Source organism: Ambystoma mexicanum, chromosome 4q (assembly GCF_040938575.1).
Source record: "Ambystoma mexicanum isolate Mex_15411 chromosome 4q, UKY_AmexF1_1, whole genome shotgun sequence".
Classification (NCBI taxonomy): domain Eukaryota; kingdom Metazoa; phylum Chordata; class Amphibia; order Caudata; family Ambystomatidae; genus Ambystoma; species Ambystoma mexicanum.
Genome location: NC_090928.1, coordinates 466,549,296 through 466,574,232, shown reverse-complemented (window position 1 = coordinate 466,574,232; position 24,937 = coordinate 466,549,296).

The window sequence follows — 24,937 nt, the reverse complement described above, 5'->3', positions numbered from 1 at the left end:
TATTTAATGATATTTGGCACAGACAACCTAGACATGCTTCCGAACTTCAGTGGCCAATCAATGGTAGTTTTGAAATCCCTCGTATTGAATACTTAGAATCTATATTATTGAAGAAAAAGGCTAGACTTGCAGCATTTGATGTATTACAAAATTGGAAGAAAGAAGCTTTACAGCAGCTCAAGAGTAGAGAAAAACATGCGCGTCATCATATGACGAACGCCGAAAAAGCATTGTTGTATGACCACAATGAACAGTCTGAGTCAGCTAGGAATATGGATAGGGCTTTCTCACTTGGTATCCAGAAAATCTATCCTTCTAAAGTTTTTCATGTGTCTGATGAACTTATCAATGAAATTATAAAATGAACGAAGGCCTGGTGCCACTGCGCCACCTCCGTATGTTGCTCGTCCTGCTGGTTTGCCTCTTCCTGCTGTTATTCCTCCTCCTGCTCCTCCTCCTCTTCCTGTTGTTCCTCCTGCTGTTCCTCTTCCTCCATTTGTTCCTTCTTTTGTCGCTGCTCCTCCACCTGCTTCTTTACCTTTGCCTCCTGTACTAGTGATAGCACCTCCGTTAAACCTACTCTCCCTCTTCCAAGTGGTTCTACACCGCTTGTAGTAGATCGGGGAATGGGATCGAGGGTTGTCACTCGTAATACTGTATCTCCAGAGAAAAAACGTGAGTTAACTGTGTGGGCTAAGCATTGCATTGAAAAGGGTGATCAAGCTAATATTTTTGCCACACTTTCTAATACAGACAATTTTCCTGAGAAAAACGTTTTTATTGAGGGATTAGGGATTCATTTGTGTGTAATGTGGGACAGGTTAACTGATACGGATCTCCCACAAGGATTGAGGGATCTGAATACTTTGGCGTTTTCTAGAGATACTGCGGAGAAAGTGCAAGAGCATGTTGAGAGGGTACGCGATTAGATGGATCTCAGAAACATTGATAACTCCTGTTGAAGTATATGACACGTATAGTCAGTATACACCAGAAATGCAGAGGAAAGTGATACAGGTAATGGTAGAATACCTACATGATGAGTGTATAAAAAGAAAGATTTGTTGTCCCACAGAGTTATTGAGTATTTACAAGAGAACTTTTTCGTTTGACACTTCTTCGGCTGCTTTAGCGCTCAATGTAGCTCTGTTACTTAGTAAGCGTTCAGAGTTGCCTACTTCTCAGTTGCCTATGAGAGAGGTTCCTTCAACACTTGTCCCAAAAGTCGAGGTTCCAGCGGATGTCGGAACGGGTGTGCAGGCCTATGAAATTCCTGCACACTATGTGTCACAGTTCGTTCACGTCCCGTTCTCGAGACAGGAAGTGAACACCATTAAACAGTCTATTCCCAACATTAGGAAGAATCCAACAGGGTTCTACAAAGAAATAGAGTCTGTTTTGCAATCCTCAGTATTCACTTTGAGTGATATTGATTTGTTATTTCCTGTACTCCTACCTGTTGATTTGTGGAAACAGATTAGAACTATAGACGATGTACCAGGCCTAGGAGATACATGGACTAACATAGTTAGACTCGATGGAGAAAGGCCAGCTGGCGAGAGGAGAGACCGCCTCAGTTGATACTAACTTTGCCTGACAGAATAGTTACAAAATTGAAAACTATAATTCCTGAAAAGAGAATTATTTGGGACAAGCTTACTGCCTGTGTCCACAGGAAGTCTGAGGGTGCTACCGAGTTCTTCAATCGGTTCGAACAGGTATTTTCAGATTTCAGTGGACAAGACTTAGGCACAGAGTCTGGGAAAAGATTATTCATAGACAAATTTGTGCGTGGATTGCTGCCTGACATCCAGTCGCAAATTATGTCCTCTGAGAGCGCTTGGCAAGCAAAATCTCAATAAGAAGTACTGCACATGGCTCAGTACTTTGAGAATCGTGTCAATAATGAAAAAGAAAGAGTCGAAAATAGAAAAGGTGTTTTGAAGACTAAAGTATTATTGCAGCAAATTGTTAGAGGCCCTAGAGGGGGTAGTATGCAAATTAGAGGTCAGTATGTTCCACAGGGTAATGTGCCCTTGGGTCCTGTAAACATTAACCAGTGTGCCTATTGTAGACAAGAGGGTCATTGGCGTGCACAATGCCCAATCCTCCGATAGAGGTCAAATAACACATTTGGGAATATGGGTAGATGATCCAGGGGTCGCCTGGGTGTAGGGGCCCCTGGTAGATGTCAGTTTTCACAGGATTCACAGCAACCTTTTTCACAGTACAATCAGGCATCGAGTGTGGACAAAAGAAACATTTTTCACCATCTTTCTGCCACTTACCTCTCTGAAGAAATTCCTTTCGCCGACATTCTGTTTCGCTAGAATTGCCCGAAGCAGGGTTTGGAACCAACGCATATTCCCGTTAATCAGAAAGGTCCCTACATTGAAATGTTAATGGGAAATGGGAAACATCTATTCTTGATAGATACAGGAGCACAAAAGTGTTCCATTGATCATTCTCGGGTTCCAAACATTCCACTGTCAGGGCAGGCTAAAGTGTCTGTATGGTTTTCTGGCACACCTGTTGTTTGTCCGGTTTCTTCACCGGTACCTATTTCTTTGGGTCCCTTTACGGACCATTGTCCATTCCTCTTGACTACCAATTGTGGAGAGAATTTGTTGGGGTTGAATCTGTTGAAGGAATTAAATGCGGTAATTCACTCTTCTGATGGAGTGCGTTTGACGATTTCACCACAGCAAATTTCTGTCTCACAATTCCTGACCAGACCTTGGCCGCCGGAATTTAGAGATGTTCCGGAGTGTTTATGGGCTATTGACGATAATGATGTCGGTGTTTTCCAAATTGAACCTGTCAAAATTGTCTTGAAACATGGAGTAAAGCTGCTGCGTATTACACAGTATAAGATTTCGGTCGATGGTGAGCAAGCTTTGAAATGCATCGTCTCCGATTGTGTGCATCGAGGGGTGATTGGGGAAATTTCAGGTAGTTTGTGCAATAGTCTGCTTTTGCCCGTGTACAAAAAAGGCGATAATGCAATTCCTTTTTATTTCATTATTGATGTGCGTGCCATCAATACGATCGTCGCTCCACAATTTCCAATTGTGCCTGATGCACCGACAATATTGACTATGATCCCGGCTTCAGCTACTCATTTTAGTGTCATGGATCGAAAGAACGCTTTCTTTAGTATTCCTATACACAAAGACAGTAGATACTTGTTCGCGTTCACCTTAGGGGGATGTTCGTTTACCTTCACTCGTGCACCGCAAGGTTACACGGAAAGTCCAAACATCTATAGTAGTGCTTTGAAAGAGCAGCTCGACACCCTTGAGTTGCCCTCTACTTGTACACTGCTTCAATATGTTGATGACTTGCTTTTAGCTACTGACTCAGAGAGCGCTTATAAGGAGGGCACTGTGTTGTTACTTATTCACCTGGCTAAACATGGACATAAAGCTTCGCTTAGAAAATGTCAATATTGTTGTCAGGGGGTCGCCTATTTAGGCTGTCTCCTGTCAAAGGAGGGAAGAAGGTTGACGCCTGAAGGATAAAACTAATTTCTAGTATGTCTGTCCCAAATACACAGAAGGAAGTTAGAGCCTTAATAGGTATGGCTTCTTACTGTAGGCAGTGGATCACCAACTTTTCACTAGTGATTAAGCCGATGTTGGCTCTGACGAAGAAGGGCATTTCTTCGCCATTGCCGTGGAACATGGAGCACCAGCGTGTATTTGATTTGCTCAAGACTGAATTGTGCTCGGCGCCGGTTTTGGGCACACCAAATCATGAAAAGGCTGTTGTGTTGTATGTGCATGAATGTGATGGATGTGCTTTGGCTGAATTAACGCAGGAACATGGAGGGAAGAATAGGCTGTGCGGTTACTTTTCTTCCACCCTTGATCCTGTAGCATGCGCTTTGCCAAGATGTTTGCGAGCTGTCGCTGCTGCTGCTGCATCTGTAAAACAAAGTGCGGGAATGGTCCTAGGCCATCCTTTAACCTTAATGGTACCCCACTCTGTAGATGTTCTACTGAGCAGAACTCAAACGCAACACCTCACCTCTGCACGGTTAACGATATATGAATTGATCTTGTTTGCACCACACATACAAATTAAGAGGTGTTGTGTTCTTAATCCGGCTGAACTTGCATTGAGGAAGAGTCACATGACTGCCTTTACACTACCGAACAAGAGACAAAGGCCCTCATTACAAGTCAGGCGGTGGACCATGATGCTGTTAGCACCATGGTCCATGCCGGATTCCGCCATGGTGGATGGCGGAATTACCGCCCCATTCCAAGGTGAGTGGGGCGGTAATTCCCCATTCACCATTTGCCCTTCCCCATTCCCATTTTTGCCCCATAGGGCATAATGGGGATGGGGAAGGCGCTAATTACGGCACCGTAAATTACGGTGCCGTAATTAGCACCAAGGTCACTTAGCGCCTTGGACTTTAACGCCTGCAAAAAGCAGGCGTTAAAGTGTGAATCAGGTGTTAAGGGTTAACGGCGCGACGGCGCAGTTAAACCCTTAACGCCTGACTTGTAATGAGGGCCAAAGGGTAGAATTGATCTGAAAGATACTCCTTTGAACAAACCACAAGCGGAGGTGTTTTGTGACGGCTCCTGCTTCAAACTTCCGGATGGTACATCCACAGCTGCTTATGCAATCACTACATTAAGCACGGACGTGGAAACCAAGAGAATCACACATAACTCTGCACAGGCCGCAGAGATTATAGCACTGACCCGAGCTTGCAAACTTGGCAAAGGGTTTACCCTGAATATATACACTGACAGTCAGTATGCCTTTGGGGTGGTTCACAACTTTGGGAGACTTTGGTCAGAAAGAGGGTTATTGACTTCGCATTGTACAAAAATCCAGCATGGCTCCTTGATAGTACGGCTACTCTCAGCGCTTGCACTCCCTACTCAGTTAGCTATCATAAAATGCGCAGTGCATCAGAAGATTGTAGATGATGTAGGAAAAGGGAACGCTTTTGCTGACCAGATAGCCAAACAGACTGCCAATGATCTCTCTTCAGTCATGTATACTTCAAGGCGTGTCACAAATGCCTGTACTATGGATGAGGGTATTGATTCAGTAAGGGATATCCAAGCCGATGCCACGTTAGAAGAGTCTAAGAAATGGGCTGAGGGCTTCGGAAAACTTGATGACGATGGGTGTTGGGTGGACAGAGTTGAAGGGAAATAGCTACTTCCTGACTCGTACATTATGATGATGGTTGTTATGGCTCATGGTCCCACTCACATATGTGCTTGTAAAATCACAAAAATGTTGCAAAAATTATGGGTAAATGACAAAATCTCTAAAATAGCTGAACGCTTCGTTCAGGAATGCATGATTTGTTTGCAGCATAATGTGGGAAAGGGCACATCAACTCCTAGGGGTAGTTTTGGTCCACCTTCTGTCCCCTTTGAGGTTATACATTTTGATTTTATTGAAATAGAGCGTTGCAACAATCTAATATATGTGTTAGTCGTCATCTGTGCTTTTAGCAAATGGGTTGAGGCTTTTCCTGTTAAAGACGCCACAGCCATGACCACTGCAAAGACTATGTTAAAGGAATACTTCCCGAGATTCGGGTTACCAAGAGTCATCTGATTGGACAATGGTCCACATTTTATCGCTGCTGTAATTCTGTAGATATGTGCGGGATTACAGATCGATAAACGGTTCCATTCGTCCAGGCACGATCATAGGGCTGGATTAATGGAAAGACACCACGGCATCATCAAAAACAAGCTCCCTAAAACGTGTGCTGGCACCAAATTAAAATGGCCGGACGCCTTACTGATCGTGTTATCAATGTGAACAACCCCTCAAACTAAGACTGGGCTCTCTCCCTTTGAGGTGGTAATGGGGAGGCCTGCTAATATTTGGAATTCTCCGAAGTGTCGCTCTTTGCGAAATGTTGAAAATGTACTTCTCTCTGACCATTGTAGCCATTTGACTAAAAACCTGCATTTGATTTATTACCAGGTGCGAGAGGCTCTACCTATACGATACGAGGGTCCCAGTCACAGCATACGACCTGGGGAGTGGATCCTCGTAAAATCCTTTGAGCGATCTTCTTGCCTCGCACCTCGTTGGCCGGGCCCCTTCCAAGTCCTGCTGATCACACAGACTGTGTTGCGGGTGGCAGGCCGGAAGAATTGGATCCACGTGTCACACACCAAGAAGATACCACGCCCAGTGCCATACGATACAGAAGAAGCAGAACCCCTCATCAGTACTGCAACCAATGATCCCGAAGCGGTAAACAGCATCGAGAGTGTGTCGGGGATTCTCACTGAGCCCGTGGGGCCTGGGGAAACAGCCATTTTGCCTCCACACTCTCCAACAGTTTTGTTTCCAGAAGCTGTTCTGGATCTTGCATCCAATTCCACTCCTGATTCGTCGCTTCCAGCGGGAAGTAATGACACATTGTTCTCAGATCACTCAGTACCAGGGATCACAAGGTACGATCTGCGTCTGAGGAAATAGACCTACTGCACGGTTCGGCTGTGCGTTCAGAGAAGAAAAAGTCATCAAGGGCTTGCCTTTTTGGCCAGATCAATTGTTCGTAAGGGGATTCTGTTGTCTAGGTTTTGTGGAAGGACTAAGAAACCACTCGGCCTGGAGGTCGCCAGCTAATAACACTGGTGCATTCATTTGAAGACTACAATGCCTGCAACCACTTCCGCTCGTATGGAAAAGGGAAAATACTGTGTGACCAGCTACAGAAATGAATATTTAAATGTTTGGGCCGCGAAAACGTACTGCTGTCTTGTGATAATGTTATTTGTTTTTATTATAGTCATTGATTTAGGTTTCTGGTATTTAGAAGAAGTACATCCGCTTGATAATATGTTGCTGACTTAAAATGTACCTACTGTTTCTACTCCTTTCGTGCACCTGCACACTCTGTCTCCTAGTGACTCTCAGCACAGACAGAGATATCATAATAATACAATATTACTCATTATGAATGCTACACATGCCATCTTTAACAAATCTAATTGTTGGGTCTGTTCACATTTACCGCTACACGGGGATAAGGGGCTAGGTTGGTATATTCATCCTCTACCTTTGACAACTGCATGCTATGCTTCTCTTAGAGCACTATTCTTTGGCCGTTGGAATGATAGCATCTCAGGGAACTTCGATGGGACTAATTTGAACCAGTTTGAGAAACGTGTTCTGACTCCCTTGGATGCTCGCTCTTTGCAAATAGGAGTAAGCTTAATGTTGCTTCTATTAGGCTTTCCGATAGACTGTCTTGTCCATTTCAATCCTTGATCTCTTTTAAGATGGCTCCCATAGGCAATAAGGATGCCACGCCTCCTTCCTACACTGTCAATCATAGCCCCGATTCAGTTTCTTTCTGCATACAGAGAAATGGTACTCAGTCAATGGGTGATTTTAAAGGTTGCGCCAACATTGCGAATTTGACTGGTGAGGACAGACCTTTGCATGTAGGCGAACATGTCTACTTTGAGGTAATGTAGCATTTCCATGGTTACCCAGGGATTGGCAGGGAACTTGTTACTTAGGAATCCTGTTACCCGGAGTATTCATAGCCAGTACTGTAGAAATGTCGAAGGCTTATGTATGGCGGGACGAGAATGGTGATACTTCAGCACAAGTTCTGGGCAATTTAGCGAAATCCTTTGTGCCATTTTGCGGTCAAATAATGAACTCTGAAGATATCAGGAGACTAGCGAGAGTACTGGAGAGGACCATCAACTGGACCACTGACATACTCTATAATATGACTCTAGAACAGAAAGCAATAAGGTTAGTAGCACTTCAGAACCGGATGGCATTAGATGTCATCCTGGCTGAACGTGTAGGGGTATGTAAATTAGTGGGGTCCGCTTGCTGTGTTTTCGTGCGAGATTCCTCCCCAACTATCTTCAAGGCAATACAGAATCTGCATGTCCTAAATTCAGAAATGCATGTTCCCGAGGGAAACTGGGATCTTAGTGCTTGGTTCTGGGACTTCTTGCGATCTTGGGGATGGAAGCTACTTTCGGTCTTGCTGATCATTTTAGGAATTATGCTGTTTATTTGTTGTTGTATAAAATGTCTTTCTGGTATATGTTCGATGCTAGGGCAATGTTGCTCACAGGCGATGGGTACGTTAGGATGCAAGGCATATGCCCCAGAGAAGAACTCCAATGAATATTTGCTGAAAGAAATCTTAGTAACTGATCTTATGGCAATTGACATCTCCGATAGTGACTCAGGGTGTATGGACATTGAGACTTGCAGTTACTCGTAAAGTGGCTAGAAGTAGTATAGGGCTTGGCTTAGGCCAAAAGGAGGGTTTGTTGAACCGGAAATCATATCATGCCTCCTTTATTGTATATATTGGACTAAGCCCAGTCGTTCTGCGAAGAAATCCACGTTGCAAGGTTCTGACCTTAGATCAATTTAGCCGCCATTTTGGGTTCATCCGCCATTTTGATTCTCACTCCAAAGTCACCCTGTGTTCTAAAATGGTGGACAGTGTTCTTCTGTTTGTAACATGGCTGTCCTGACCTCTGTATATGAGTTAATGCTTAAACTGCCCGTAGGCCAAATGTTAGGGTCATGTAATGAGACCTTGTCCTTCATTAACCTGTGGATAGAGGATTACCTGTGACAACAATATTAATCCATGAACATATATTAAGCACAATACTGTTTGCATGCTAAATGTGAACACTTGTTTGACTACATTTTATAGAATATGAACAAAAGCTTAATGTAGAATCCAAAGACACACTGTTGCTATTGTAACCTATTGGAGTATGTATTAAGGATAATCCATAAATGTATAGATGCATAAATTAGGAGCGAACTCGGCATGAGCCCCTAGCCCGAGAAATGGTTAACCTGCATATGTGCTGGACATCACGTTTAGAGTTGTATAAAAGGTACGATCATTCTGATATACAGCCCCACTCACTTCACACACCGAACAGGGCTGGTATTCGCTGTGTTGTACTGAGGGCCTGATAGCTATCTGTTGCTTTGTCCTTTGAAAACTGTTCAGTTACTTTGAATAAAGATCTGTGTATCTTTATAGCCCGCGTTTGGTGTATTTCCTTTTGAGGGTACTCAGCCTCAATATTTTCTTTTGCTTTTACACTACAGAGCCACACAGTGGCAACATATGGCTGAGCCAATGTTCATGGAGACATGCGCAAAATAAGTCATAGTACACCACACCAATAATGTAGAAGAAAGAAATGTATTCAAAATTAAACAAAATGACAAAAAGAAAACCACACATGCAAATGAAGAAATAATGAATGCAATCTGAAAAAGAAAGAAAAATCCAAGGAAAAATGAAAAACCCAGACATGAAAAAAGAAGAGTGGTCCATTGCCAAAGTCCATAGAAATTCATCCAAAAATGAAAAGCATGAAAAAGCATTACTCCATGGGATGTAGAAAAAAAAGAGTATTTACATGTCCAGAACTATTTACAATGAAAGTCTGAAGGGTCCATGATCCCAAACCAAAAGGAAACCTACCTAAAACCCTATGAAAAATATAACTATATACAAAAAGTGGAGCAAAGTCTGTGGACTCCAAATAATAATAAAAAACAAATAAAACCTAAACCTAAATAACTTTATACAAAGCCGGCGGGCCAGTCCCACGGCTCATTTAGCGATGTTCCGGGCCAGGGCATCATCGATCTCCACGTCGATAATCCGGAGGCGGCCTATTCCCTGGCCTTGAGGTCTCCCAGGGATGCAGCCATGGAATCCCTCGACTCCCTGCGAGTTTCCCTCCACCCGCATGGTACATGGAGTTCTCTGCTGTGACCATCCTGAGCCGTGCCCTCTCTGCCCGCCGCCTCTCTGCATCTACTTGCTGGCCCAACAACTGGCACACAGAAGACTCTCCCAGTCCGGGGTCCTCCTGACCCTCGGCCGATGCCTGCCCCTGGGATTTTGATGGCTCCGAGCCATGATGCCTCCCATGCTGAGTCTGCTGCTGCCTCCGACGCAACTGCCTCTGCCACCACGACGGCCTCCAGGCTGATGGAATCCCACAGTGCCGTTGTGCACGTGCCCTGCCTGATGATGCCGGCACATTCTCCATCTGCTGGGGTCCAGTTGGTGGGGTGGCCACCCCTGCTGGACCTCTGACTCCCGACTGTGGCAGGGATGGGATCTCCACCAGGCTGGCTGCGTTGGTTGGGGCAGGTCCACAGGGGGCCCTGGTGGCATCTGGGCTGGAAGACTGCACAGAGAACGACTGGCGTATAGTGTGCACAGAGGAGTAGAGGGCTGCATGACTGGCCAACACATAGAGTAAACTCCCGACCATGATCCCTCCCAACTGGGCCACGTTGCCACACAGCACAGCGTCATCATGTGGTTGATCAGAGGGTAGGCACTGTCCCCTGGGGAGGTGATAATGGTTGTCACTAGTTGGGTTTGTGTATTTGTCTGTGTGACATGCATGCATGTGCACAGGCATTTGTACTAACCTATGAGCCATGTGTCACCATGCTTCCCAGCTTCAAGGGCCCGGATCAGGGCGGACATTCTGTATATGAAACTGTCATGGGTGGACCGTGGATAGTTTGTATGGGCAGAGGTGATGATTTCCTTGGCATTGCATACAACCTGCACGTTGATGCAATGCTAGTGCTTGCGGTTGCAGTAGAAGTTCTCAGTGGCCCTAGGTGGATGTAGGGCCGCATGGGTGCTATCTATGGCACCAAGCACTTTGGGGAAGTGTGCCACCTTGTAAAAGTCCTGGACAACGGCCTGCCTTTGTGCAGGAGTTCTGGGCATGTATATGTGCCTGCGGACTGAGGGACGCGCAGTGATGATTTCCAACACCAGGTGTAGGCCTACGTGACTGCGTGGGCTGTGAGACACCCCCAACTATGGCAGTTGTCTGCTGAAATGACCCAGTGGCCAAAAATGCAGGACATTGAGCACCTTTTCCAAGGGGCTCAGTGCTTTGGAGCACAAGGTGGGTGATGTAAGGTCATCCTCCCACTCAGTGACCAGGTCTAGGATGATATGAGGTGGAAACCTATACCTGCCATAGACCTGGTCATCAGGCATTCCAAAAAGGCTGGTCCTGGGCAAAAAAATGCAGAGCCTGGCTATTCTCCTCATCCTGCGGTGTCCCACGATCAGTGCTGCTAGAAATGGGACATTCATGTAGCTGTATATATGTGTTTGTTGTTTGCGCGCACTTTTATACTGCGCCAGACGCTTCCACCATACATTTGTGTGGCAGACGTGTTTATGCCTGTGCATGTCTTTTGGCGTGTGTGTGTTTCCCCTATTCGATTCAATGAATATATGTAGTTCGCGAACGTGTGGGCGTTCCGTGTATTTCCCAGCACTACTTCCCCAGTTACGCAGTCATTTTCCCGCTTTTTTCCCCATTCCACGTGTTCCGCCCCCTTTTTGGTGTGTGCGCTACACATTGTGGCATTCATTGCGTGCATCGTGCACGGCGTTCAAGTGACGTGTGTGCCCCTGTGCGCCACGCACGATTTTGGCACACATCCCGGAAAAAACACGCGCAGGGCCTTTCATGAATCGCACGCATGTTTTTCATGCCAGCTTGCTCCACACATTTCGGCGCACATTTATTCCATGAATCAGCCCTAGAGTTTTCTAAGCTATTTAGCCATGCTGTGGTTTGTTGACACATGGATATTGTCATACCGTGCACGTCCAGTTTGTCTCTGGAGTAAATTTGCACTACTAGTAGCATTTTTTTTTTCAGCATTGCTTCATTGAATTGTGCGCAGCTTCCAAGAGTTGGCATCAAAGACATACAGTTTACATTTGTGTGTGCTAATTGTTCCATGACATCAGTAGCACATGTGTTATGGCAGTATAGCTCATGGATGTGGCTGGTATTTAATATAGACTGTGCTTCCTTAGATAGTACACCATTCTGAATACTCTTCAAATTGTTGGCGTAGCTGAGGTCTGCAGACTGACACATTTTTTCAGTTAGTTCTTTGTATTGGAAATGTTGCCAAAGATTTACATTTCCTATGCTGCCTAGAGTTTTATGGCAGTTTGTGTCCTAAGGTTTTCAAAAATAGGTCCATCTTTTACTGGTGTTAATTGAAGATCTCCGAAAACAATAACATGGTTTCATCCAAAGAGTTCTTCATAGTCTGTTTTAAGGACCTCTTGCAATCTGAGGTGAATCAAAGGCAATATTAGGTTGGAGATCATCCTCCCTTCCTCTGTTAGCAACATATTTATTTGTTTAAAAACTCTGCATAGCTCCATAGCAGCTTCTGCTGAAAGTTTGTAGTAGTCTAATTTGATTTGGAGTTCTACTGGAAGGAGTAGCAATCAGTGTGAAGTGACACCACCTATGTTGTAGGCAGTTGAACCTGTGGGGGCAGTAACAACAGCTGAAAGTTTGTTGTTTTCAATTGTTGGAAGAACTTGATGATGTTTTTATAAAGAATGTTTTGCCTGAGCCAGCTTGACCCTTACCTACAGCAGTAAAGGTTTATAATCTTGACAGGTACAAGATTTGATTTCATGCTGCACGCCATATTCAGTTTGTTTAGTTACATCTAGGAAAAGGCTACACTGTTTATTGTTTAATTGTGATTTCAGTATAGCAAAGTCTTCTGTAGATTGCTCATACTGACACATGGAGCCTCATTTCGAGTCCGGCGGTAGCCGTGCCAGAAAAACGGCATGCTGCTGCCAGACCGGTAATACCATTCTGCCTCTGTGATTACCAGAATCACCGGGGCATTAAAACCCTGGTGACCCGGTAATTCCGGAGGCAGAATTCTGTAAATCCCCATTCCCATGGAGTCCTTTTGGGGATGGGCACCATGGAAACACTGGTTCCATCTATGACGGAGCCAGTGTTTCCATGTCTACCTGCAGGTGGGTGGTGTTACTTCTGCCAGGTCAGACCTGGCAGGAGTGACTGCTCCCGCCTGCAGGACTCGGAATCAGCTGACCGGAAACAACAGTGGCGGCTGATTCACCGCCACTGTTGTTTCCGGATCGGCTGACTCATAATGAGGCCCATGGCGTTTTCTACTTCAGTCATGGCTAATTCTGCCTCATTTGCTATGAGTGTCTGTCCAAGTGGTTCTTGGCTACCTGTTAGGGAAGGTTGACTGCTGTCAGGCGTGTCTAAATTTAGTTGTGCCTGGAGTTCTTCTTCTTGTTGGAGTTCATTGTCCAACATGGTTTTTTACGGCGTAACATTTATCAGGGTAATTCATAGAATTTCGCAGAAAAGTGTCGCAAGCGGCTGGCGCAGAGTGTCCGCGTGCAACTGTCTGCGCCAGGCGCGTGCGCCAAAACCGATTTCCACGCACAGCGTATTCATGGATTTTAGGCTCCCAAACCAGCCGTGGCGCAGAGTATCGCAGCGACCCTGCAGCAGCTCCAGTAACGCCCCCAAGAACGCCCTCGCGCAAGGAAAAGCCATCAAAATCGCTAAATCATCGCAAAGGGCTGCGCTAACCCTGGACCAGTTGATAGGGCTGCCAAACAAGGAACGCAAAGCGGTTAACGTGCATATCAGGGGTACGCGGGAAGTTTTACATGCGATTAGCCAGGGTACGTGTATGACAGGGGTACGCGTGAAGTTAAACACACGATTAGCCAGGGTACGTGTATTACAGGGGTACGCGGGAATTTTCACATGCGATTTGGCTGGGTACGTGTATGACAGGGGTACGCGTGAAGTTTTACACGCGATTAGCCAGGGTACTTGTATTACAGAGGTGCGCGGGAATAATCACACGCGATTTGGCTGGGTACGTGTATTAAAGGGGTGCGCAGGAATTATCACACGTGATTTGGCTGGGTACGTGTATTACAGGGGTGTGCGGGAATAATCACACGCGATTAGGCTGGGTGGGTCCTCACAAGTGCACCCTGTACACCCTCCACGGCCCCTGAAGGCAGCCCACAAAACAGGGGACTACCCTGCACACCTGCTCATGTCTCCCACCACCCCCACCCCCCCAGCAGTGTGGGGCACCCTCCACCAGGCCCCCACCCATTTCTCCCACCACCCCCACCCCCAGCCACCATGGGCAGCCTCCACCAGGCCCCCACTCATGTCTCCCACCACCCCCACCCCCCCAGCAGTGCAGGGGCAGCCTCCACCAGGTCCCCACCCATGTATACCACCACCCCCACCCCCTAGCCACCATGGGCATCCCCCACCAGGCCCCCACCCATGTCTCCCACCACCCCCACCCCCCAGCCACCATGGGCAGCCTCCACCAGGCCCCCACTCATGTCTCCCACCACCCCCACCCCCTCAGCAGTGCAGGGGCATCCCCCACCAGGCCCCCACCCATGTCTCCCACCACCCCCACTCCCCAGCCACCATGGGCAGCCTCCACCAGGTCTCCACTCATGTCTCCCACCCCTCCCCACCCCCCCAGCAGTGCAGGGGCAGCCTCCACCAGGCCCCCACCCATGTCTCCCACCACCCCCACCCCCCAGCCACCATGGGCAGCCTCCACCAGGCCCCCACTCATGTCTCCCACCACCCCCACCCCCCAGCAGTGCAGGGGCAGCACCACCAGGCCCCCACTCATGACCAACTCATGTCTCCCACCACCCCCACTCCCCCAGCCACCATGGGCATCCCCCACCAGGCCGCCACTCATGTCTCCCACCACCCCCACCCCCCAGCCACCATGGGCAGCCTCCACCAGGCCCCCACTCATGTCTCCCACCACCCCCATCCCCCAGCAGTGCAGGGGCATCCCCCACCAGGCCACCACCCATGTCTCCCACCACCCGCACCCCCCAAACACCATGGGCAGCCTCCAACAGGCCCCCACTCATGTCTCCCACCACCCCCACCTCCCCAGCCACCATGGGCATCCCCCACCAGGCCCTAACTCATGTCTCCCACCCACCCCCACCCCCCAGCCACCATGGGCAGCCCCCACCAGGCCCTAACTCATGTCTCCCACCCACCCCCACCCCCCAGCCACCATGGGCAGCCCCCACCAGGCCCCACTCATGTCTCCCACCACCCCCACCCCCCAGCCACCATGGGCATCCCCCACCAGGCCCCCACCCATGTCTCCCACCACCCCCTCCCCCCAGCCACCATGGGCAGCCCCACCAGGCCCCACCCATGTCTCCCACCACCCCCACCCCCCAGCCACCATGGGCATCCCCCACTAGGCCCCCACCCATGTCTTCCACCACCCCCACCCCCCAGCCACCATGGGCAGCCTCCACCAGGCCCCCACTCATGTCTCCCACCACCCCCACTACCCCAGCAGTGCAGGGGCATCCCCCACCAGGCCACCACCCATGTCTCCCACCACCCCCACACCCCAGCCACCATGGGCAGCCCCCACCAGGCCCCCACCCATGTCTCCCACCACCCCCACCCCCCAGCCACCATGGGAATCCCCCACCAGGCCCCAACTCATGTCTCCCACCACCCCCACCCCCCAGCCACCATGGGCAGCCCCCACCAGGCCCCCACCCATGTCTTCCACCACCCCCACCCCCCAGCCACCATGGGCAGCCTCCACCAGGCCCCCACTCATGTCTCCCACCACCCCCACCCCCCCAGCAGTGCAGGGGCAGCCTCCACCAGGCCCCCACCCATGTCTTCCACCACCCCCACCCCCCAGCCACCATGGGCAGCCTCCACCAGGCCCCCACTCATGTCTCCCACCACCCCCACCCCCCAGCAGTGCAGGGGCAGCCTCGACCAGGCCCCCACCCATGTCTCCCACCACCCCCACCCCCCAGCCACCATGGGCAGCCCCCAACAGGCCCCCACCCATGTCTCCCACCACCCCCACCCCCCAGCCACCATGGGCATCCCCCACCAGGCCCCCACCCATGTCTCCCACCACCCCACCCCCCAGCCACCATGGGCAGCCTCCACCAGGCCCCCACCCATGTCTCCCACCACCCCCACCCCCCAGCCACCATGGGCATCCCCCACCAGGCCCCCACCCATGTCTCCCACCACCCCCACCCCCCAGCCACCATGGGCAGCCTCCACCAGGCCCCCACTCATGTCTCCCACCACCCCCACCCCCTCAGCCACCATGGGCAGCCCCCACCAGGCTCCCACCCATGTCCCCCTGCCCACAGGCCCTGACAATCCTCAAGCATGGGCCTCATGGCCAGCCACCACAGCCCAAAGAAACAACCAAGTATTACATGCACCCATGATACTACTCCAATGGAAACAATGTAAATCAACACATGTGTCTCACACACACACAATGGTTGCAAGTGAACCTGAAAACCCATATCATGACATGCATGAAAACAATGAGATGAAACCACACATTGAAGAATTAAAAAATCCAAATAATGTATTAATAACAACAGTAATGGCAATCAAAATGAAACAAAATACACAAGTAAAAAAAAAAAAAAATTAAGCTGGCTGTCCCTTTTCAAATTAAAATCAATAAATGATAATCCTAAAAAATGTCTTCCAAAGTTCAAGTCCATAAAAAGGAAATGAAGGGAAAAAAGAAAATGAAAACCATTGCTCCATGGAAAAAAATATCCATAGTAAAAACAATATCCAAATCCAAAGTCCAACTATGTACAAAGTATTCAGGGTCCATCATCCCAACAGAAGAAATGAAACCTACCAAAAAACCTACCTAAAATGGAAATATATACAAAAGGTGGAGCAGTGTCCGTCGACTCCAAATAAAAATAAACTATAAAGGAAACCTATCACTAAATAAATATATACAATGGCGGCGGGCCAGTCCAGCGGCTCACTTAGTGGTGTTCCGGGCCAGGGCATCATCGAACTCCTCGTCTATGTCCCGGAGGCGGTCCTGTTCCATGGCCCCGAGGGTCCGCAGGGACGCCGACATGTTCACCTCCAACTCCCTGCGGATTGCCTCGAGGCACTCGGCCCGCCTCAGGGCCCTCTGCATGGAGTTCTCCGCCCTGACCATCGTGAGCCGGGCCTCTTCCTCCCGCTGCCGCTCCGCATCTATGGTGTGGCCCAACCGCTGCCACACGGAAGACACTTCCCGTCCAGGGTCCTCCTGCCCTCCGGCCGATGCCTGCCCCTCCGATGTTGAAGGCCCCGAGCTATCGTGGCTCCCACCTACAGCCTCCTGCTGCTGCAGCTGCTGCTGTCCATGTGCCATGTCTGATGGTGCCTGCACATCCTCCTCCAGCTGGGGTGCAGTCGTTGATGTGGCCACCCCTGCTGGACGTCCGACTCCCGACTGTGGCAGGGATCTGTTGTCCACCAGCCTGGCCGCATGGTCGGAGGCAGCTCCACAGGGCACCCAGGTGACACATGGGTGGGAAGATGGCATGGAGGACGACTGGGGCATAGGGGGTTCCGTGGAGGAGGGGGTCGGAACAAGGTCCAGGAAACGGAGGAACCCAACCCTGGTGAGCTGTCCCAGTGGGTCAACGCAGTCAACGAGCCATGCAAGAAGACGTGCAGACTCATCATGAAAAGACTGCAGGTCCAGCAGGGGTGGTCACAGCAACAGCACCCCTGGCTGATGTGCAGGCAGCAAATGGCAGGGCACGTGGGCAGCAGGCAGTCAGGCAGCAGCAGATGGCAGGTGGGAGCGTGCTCAGGGCGCTCGGGGGCATTAATTCGGCCTTCTGGGCAGGAGCGTGGTCTTCCGTGTGTGAACGCGTGGCCAGCTTGATACGGAGTGATTTTGCACGTGAAAATCCAGCACGTCTGCGTGTAATTCGAGGAAAGGCCCTTAGCGCGTAAGCGCGTCAGCACACGTCTGTACATTCATTGGCCCAAAGGCCACCAGCGTATGCGGGTCTATGAAGTCACGTGCACGTTGAATTTGGCACACGTTTGAAATGTTGCGTGTTAAAAAAATGAAAGACACGTCCGAGTGTCAAAGCGTGTAATTGGTGGAAATAGCGCGTACACGCGGAAGTGACAAAGCGTGTAATTGGTGGAAAGGGCGCGTACACGCGAAAGTGACAAAGCGTGTAAATGGTGGAAATAGCGCGTACATGCAGAAGTGTCAAAGCGTGTAATTGGTGGAAATAGCGCGTACACGCGGAAGTGACAAAGCGTGTAATTGGTGGAAAGGGCGCGTACACGCGAAAGTGACAAAGCGTGTAAATGGTGGAAATAGCGCGTACATGCAGAAGTGTCAAAGCGTGTAATTGGTGGAAATAGCGCGTACACGCGGAAGTGACAAAGCGTGTAATTGGTGGAAAGGGCGCATACACGCGAAAGTGACAAAGCGTGTAAATGGTGGAAATAGCGCGTACATGCAGAAGTGACAAAGCGTGTAATTGGTGGAAATAGCACGTACACGCGGAAGTGACAAAGTGTGTAATTGGTGGAAAGGGCGTGTACACGCGAAAGTGACAAGGCGTGTAAATGGTGGAAATAGCGCGTACACGCGGAAGTGACAAAGCGTGTAATTGGTGGAAATAGCGCGTACACGCGAAAGTGACAAAGCGTGTAATTGGTGGAAATGGCCCTAGCACGTACATGCGGAAGTGACGCTGGACGTGTGGGCCTGCATAAAAGGTACGTGTAGAACACCATTTCCTTGTACGTGCTTTTCGTGGAGAGCGAGTGGGTGAAATCTGTACTTCTTGTCGGTTCACACGCGATTTACTTCACGGCGTTTCAAGTTCGTACTCCCTGTTACCTCTGACAGCTTTTTCTCTTTTTTCTCTTTTTCTGGTTTTCCTGGGCCTGTTCCCTCAAACAGTGTTCCCTTCTACTGTTGTCCTGTCTCCTCGGACAGCGTACAATTCTTCTTTTGGCGTGGGTGTTGCCAACCAAACGCGCTTCTTTTTCACGCTCTTTTTCCTGGCAGACGGTGAGTCACGCACGTATCTAACATCTGTGCTTGCCCCGTGTGTAGCCTACCCCTTCAGAGGTCATTCTAGGCTGCGTGTGACATGCATACGTTCATTCTTGTGTTACTGGGTGCCACAGCGTAGTGCAGGTTTTTTTTTTCCGCACACGTGGTCTAGGAGGGGTTGCGTGCACGTCATCTCCCTTTTTTGGGCTTCCTGTGCGTTGCGTGACCCGTCATCTTTCCCCAGGGGTCACATTCAGCCTTGCTAGAGCACTAGGGTACAATTACCATCTGGTACCCAACCCCTTTGACCCCCAATTGCCCAGGACAATAGTTTACAGCCACTCCCATACACACATTGACATCAGTGCCATGGTTGGGAGGCGAGGAATCCGTAAGGGTGGCAAAGGTGGACGAGCCACAAGTGGTGGCCGTGGTGGATCTGGTAGGGGACGTGGTCGTTACTTGCAAGGTGACCCTGTCCCCCCATGTGTGGAGGACCAGTCAAGGGCACCCATAATCCCCCCCCCTGGTTGAGGCTGATGTGGCTAACACCATCCATGCTCAGCCCTTGTTGGACCAGCCCATTGTGGCACCAGACCTGGCTGACTCCACGGCTGACTTCCAGGTCAGCAGGCCTATGACACGTGCGCTGGTGCACGTTGATGTCATCAGGCCACGTGGATCAGGGGCAGCAAGGTCATCTGCTGCCCCAAGTAGGCAGGGTGGAGAGGCTCCATACATCCCAGCTCTCACACACCCAGCCAGGACAGTGTCGGTCCTAGTCCATCCTGCTGACATTCCCCCTGACACCATTACACTTGAGCCAATGCCTGCACCAACTCCCGTGCTGAGTGTGCAATCCCACACTCCTGATACAGAGTCCACCAGGGCTCCTGCCCCTAGTGTCCAGAGCGGCGCAGGACACTCAGGATCACCACCACCTTCCAAGCGGAAGAGGAAGAGTGCTCGTCCGGCACATGCTGATGCCCCAGACACGGCTACACAGTCCGGCCCGTCGAGGAAGCCCAGCTTCACGGATGCCGAACTGAATGCACTTGTCGAGTATGTGTCCGCACATGATAACGAGATGGTCATTGTTGTAGGATCCAAGACCACACCTGCACAACGCCAGGCACACTGGCAGACCGTTGCGGACATCGTAAGTGCCCTTGGAATCGTGAGGCGCACAGCCAATGATTGCTATAAGCGCTGGAATGACCTAAAGCGCAGGACAAAGAATAAGCTGGCTTCAAGTCATGCCGCAACTCTAGTGACTGGAGGTGGGTCTCCAGTAGAAGACATGGAACTCACTCCACATGAGTCAGTCGCTGGGAACTACGTCACGGAGGAACAGATCCAAGGCGTGGGAGATCTGCCTGATTATGAGGCATTGTCCGGTGAGTGCACATGCATGTGTGTGTCATCCATGTGCATGGTGTGTGTGTGAGGGCTTCTGTTTGTGTGCCAGGTGAGGGTGTGTGCGCCTGAGTCGTTTGGGTCACCCATGTGCTTCATGCAATACATTCTGCGCAGCAGCATTTGGCCATAGCAGTATCCCTTCTGCCAACAGTAGACAACTAGCCCAACAGCACGCCAGTTGCCCTTGAAGTGTCACCTTGCCACAACATTGTTGCTTATTTTTATCTGTTTATTCAGGCAGATTGTTTGCATTCCACCACTTTTACTAGGCATTTCTCAGTCCTCTAGTCACATGTCTGACATGGCTATGGTAAAGTGGAGTGACCTGGATATCATTTGTTCACACATGTCCCTGTGCAATTGGACCATTTTGGACTGGCAGCTCCAGGTGAAAAATCAGACCTGTTTGAATTAGAAAAGCTATTACATGATGGAACTGGACTGAATGAATAAGTGCTGCCCTCCTCTCCATCTGCACTCAATAGCAATGGTACATGCCATCTGTGTGATGGCATGTGTATTTCACCTGGCAATCACAGGACAATGTGTGATGCCACTGCCAGGCAGCATGCAGAAAATGTGTTCATCTTCCATCTTGGTGTTATCAGTGTGTGCCATTTGCCTGCCCTTCATACGCAGTGAGGGTGCATGCATGGGAGGGTTTTAGGACATGTGTCAATCAAGTACTGGTTCTGTTGCTTCTCAGCCCTCATTGTGTGCCATGGTGCTAATGCCTGTTTCCATTTGTTTGCTTTTATGTCTTTGCAGGGGAAGACGCACCTGATACTGCTGGGGTTGTGGAGATGGTGCAGACCCAGGAGGGGTCCGAGGGCCGACCGACCACCAGTGAGGGACGTGGTGTGGTGGTGGGTGAGAACCCACAACTGCTGCAGGTTTTGCTCTCAAGGGGTGTCTCTGGCTGCACCTCCCCCGAGCTGTACTCAGGTGTTGATTCGGATGATGAGACCTACGTGCCGTCGCAGGTGAGTGTTCCTGGGAGGGATTCTGTTCTGTCCCACCCACCTGCACCAGGGTCAGAACCCTCAATGGGGATGTCAGTGTTGGCAGCTACGCCTTTGGTGGTTACGGATGCAGGGTCACACTCCGTGACATCTAATCCTGTTCCTGGGCCAGCAGATCAGAGGGGGAATGCAGTCCTGCAACCTCAGGCAGTGCCGGCACAGCAAGGCGCAGTTCGCCTTGCCCCAGACAGGTGTGGTGCCCGCCGACGTGGTGGCCGTACGCCACCTGGCAATACCGCATGGGAGCAATCCATTTACGGTATGGCAACCCAACAGGCAGCATCATCAGAGATGATGGCTCAGGCCATGGCTATGGTGGCCACTTCCATTGTCCCCCCCGAAAGGCTGATGGAGCGACTACAGCAGGCAACCGACTCCATCTGCCAGTCACACAGGGAGGACATGTTGGCGTCCAACAGGGACAGGCGGGCGGCACTGGCGACTCTGCAGGAAGCCATCTCCATAGAGTCCAGGGCCACAGGGAAGCCCTGAGGCTGGAGCTCCTTCACCTCAGGACGACTCTTGTTGAGCTTGATGCTTCAACAAACCGAAGGACAGAACAGCAGCTGGAGCGTCTCACCCGTACGCTCTCAGCTGAGAGGCAGGCAACTAGGGCGGAGGTCCGGGCATCCCGTGAGTTGTTGCATGGGGACCTCCGCACACTCATCCTCCAGAACGAGACCTACCACACCCGCATGCTTGCAGGCATGGAGGAACAGACTAGGGCCTTGCATGGGCTGCCTCCCATAGTGCAACCACCTCCGGATGCAGCTGCACAGGGTGATAATAGCGACATCAGTGATACTCCCACAATAGGGTAGCCGTGTGGGCCATGAGCCCATGGAGGTGTTTTTTTTTCCGCAAGATCCACACAGGTGGGTTTTGGTGTGAACCCTGTCCTCGGACCTCCTGGGTGGCCTCCACAACCCCCCCGGGCCCATTAATGGCCATTTTTGATTTTTTTTTTTATCTTTATTTTTATTTTTTTTGGGACAATGTGTTGCCTTCTGTGGCTCCAGTGGGCATACGCTGCATTGTGGCTGGGCACATGCAGGCTTGTCATGTATTTGGTTCCGATGCTTGGGTTTTTGTCACACACACCCCTCCTGATTCCCGTTTCCATGGGCTTGCAAAGGGTGTGCCCAAGTGACATTGTCGTACATGGTGACATTGGACTCCCACTACATATGTGGGTAGTCTAGTCAATACTGCGTATACATTCCTAGTGCATATTGCTGTTGTGTTGTACACTGCATGTTGCATTGATGTGTAACTCATCATCCGTGTCTACCTCCTAATTTGCAGGTCCTTTCCTCATGTCTACACAAGGCCCTCTACTTTGGAGATGGGGTCCATGTTGGCAGCAGTGCACCTACAACTCTACATGGTGGCAACACTGTGCAGTTGGAAGTGGTGGGAGTGCAGGCATTTCCAGGTGGTGAGACTACTAATTCCTTACATTCGTAATGTCATGTTAATGGTAGTTTTGAGGGTCAGTAGCTGATAAGTGTTATTGCTAAATACCTGCTCAAGTGTGTTGTTGGTCCTGCATTACTGTGAGCATTTCAGGTGTCGCGAGTTTCAATTAGGGACACTGTACATTGTGACACATGCGTCATGTTGTGGGGATTACTTTGTTTACCTGCACATAGCATGACATGGCACAGTGTGTCGTGTGGCGGTGCTGGGGATGGGTTGGGTGACATGGCACTGTCCTCATGTTGCATTTTGCAAGTGGGTATTCATTTTAGCTGCATGAATGTGTTTTTTCACAAAACTGCATTGGTGGTGTCTGTGTAGGTAGGGATGCACACATTGTAACACTTCCAGGTGAACAATCTCAGGCTGATATGGTTTTGAAGGTTGATTCTCCAGACATTCAGGATCAGTGTCAGGTTGAGTCATCATTGATTGTCAGATGCTATGTGCCAGGGCAGTGTGCACTCCACAGGGGTGTGATTTCTATGTGAAGTAATTAGCCACTAGCTGTGTACAGGCTGCCTCCCCCCATGCCCTTTACCCTCCCATGCGCAGCGGCCGTGCATGTGGTTGGGGATGTGGGGCCACCACCATGTCCACGGCCAGGCCCCGGCGTGTTGCAACGTTGTGCAGGACATATGCTGCTACTATGATCCTGCACACTACTGGGGGAGCGTATAACAGCTGCCCGCCAGAACGGTCAAGGGAGCGAAAGCGTGACTTAAGCACTCCGAAATGTGCGCTCCACTATGCCCCGGGTTGCAATGTGGGCTGTGTTATATCTTACCTCGGGTGGCGTGGTGGGGTTCCAAATTGGCGTCATCATGTGGGGGCTGAGAGGGTAGGCACTGTCCCCTGTGGAGGTGGTGATTGGTATCATTGGTGGGGTTGTGACCTTGCTCAGTATCTGACATGCATGCATGTGCAGTGGCATTCATACTTACCAAGCAGCCATGTGTCGCCATGCCGCCCAGCTTCTAGGTCCCGGCTTAGGGTAGACATTCGGTAAATGAAGCTGTCGTGGGTGGACCCGGGATAGTTGGCATATACTGAGGTGATGATTCCCTTGGCATTACATACTACCTGCACGTTGATGGAATGCCAGTGCTTGCGGTTCCTTTAGATGTGCTCAGATGCCCTGGGGGGACGTAGACCCACATGGGTGCAGTCAATGGCACCTAGCACTTTGGGGAATCGTGCCACACCGTAAAAATCCAGGGCGGCAGCATGCCTTTCTGCAGGTGTTCTGGGCAGGTATATGTGCCTGCGGACTGATGGGCGTGCAGTGATGATGTTCAAGACCTGGTGTAGGCAGCGTGACTGCGTGGCCTGTGACACCCCACCCACTATGGCACTTGTCTGCTGAAATGATCCAGTGGCTAAGAAGTGCAGTACATTGAGGACCTTCTCCAGGGGCTGAGTGCTTGGGAGCACAGGGTGGGTGATGTGAGGTCATCCTCCCACTCACTCACCAGGTCCAGTATTATGTGTGGTGGAAACCTGTACCTCCCATACACCTGGTCATCAGGCATCCCGAAAAGGCTGGTTCTGGGTGTGAATATTCTGGCCCTGACTATCCTCCTCCTCCTCCTTTGGTAGCCCACGGCCACTGCTGCTAGGAACGGTATATTCATCCTGGCGTCTGAGCTTGTTATTTTTTTTGCGCGCAAATTTATGCGTCGCGGATCGACGTATGCCTGCTTCCTACTGGCGTACGTGTTTCTTTGCGCGTGTTGTAGGCGAGCGTGTGAAACTTCCCGCGCACCCCTGAAATCCAGTACCCAGGCCAATAGCGTGTGGAAATTCCCGCGCACCCCGGTATACACGTGCACTGATGTACTCGCGTGTGAAACTTCCCACGCACCCCTGAAATCCAGTACCCAGGCCAATAGCATGTGGAAATTCCCGTGCACCCCGGTATACACGTGCGCTGATGTACTCGCGTGTGTAAGTGCCCGTGCACCCCTGAAATACACGTACATAGTCCAATCGCGTGTACGTGCACTTTTGTCCAATTACACGCGATGACACTCTGACGTGCAGTCTTTCCACGTGTGCTCCGTCATCACGTGCTATGAGGGAAACACCCGTGCGGGTCACATCACAGACGTGCTTACGCGCTGAGGGCCTTTGGTTCAATAGAATTGCGTATGCGTGCTGACGCGCTTACGCGCTAAGGGCCTTTCCTCGAATTTCACGCTGACGTGCAGGATTTTCACGTGCCAAATCACTCCATA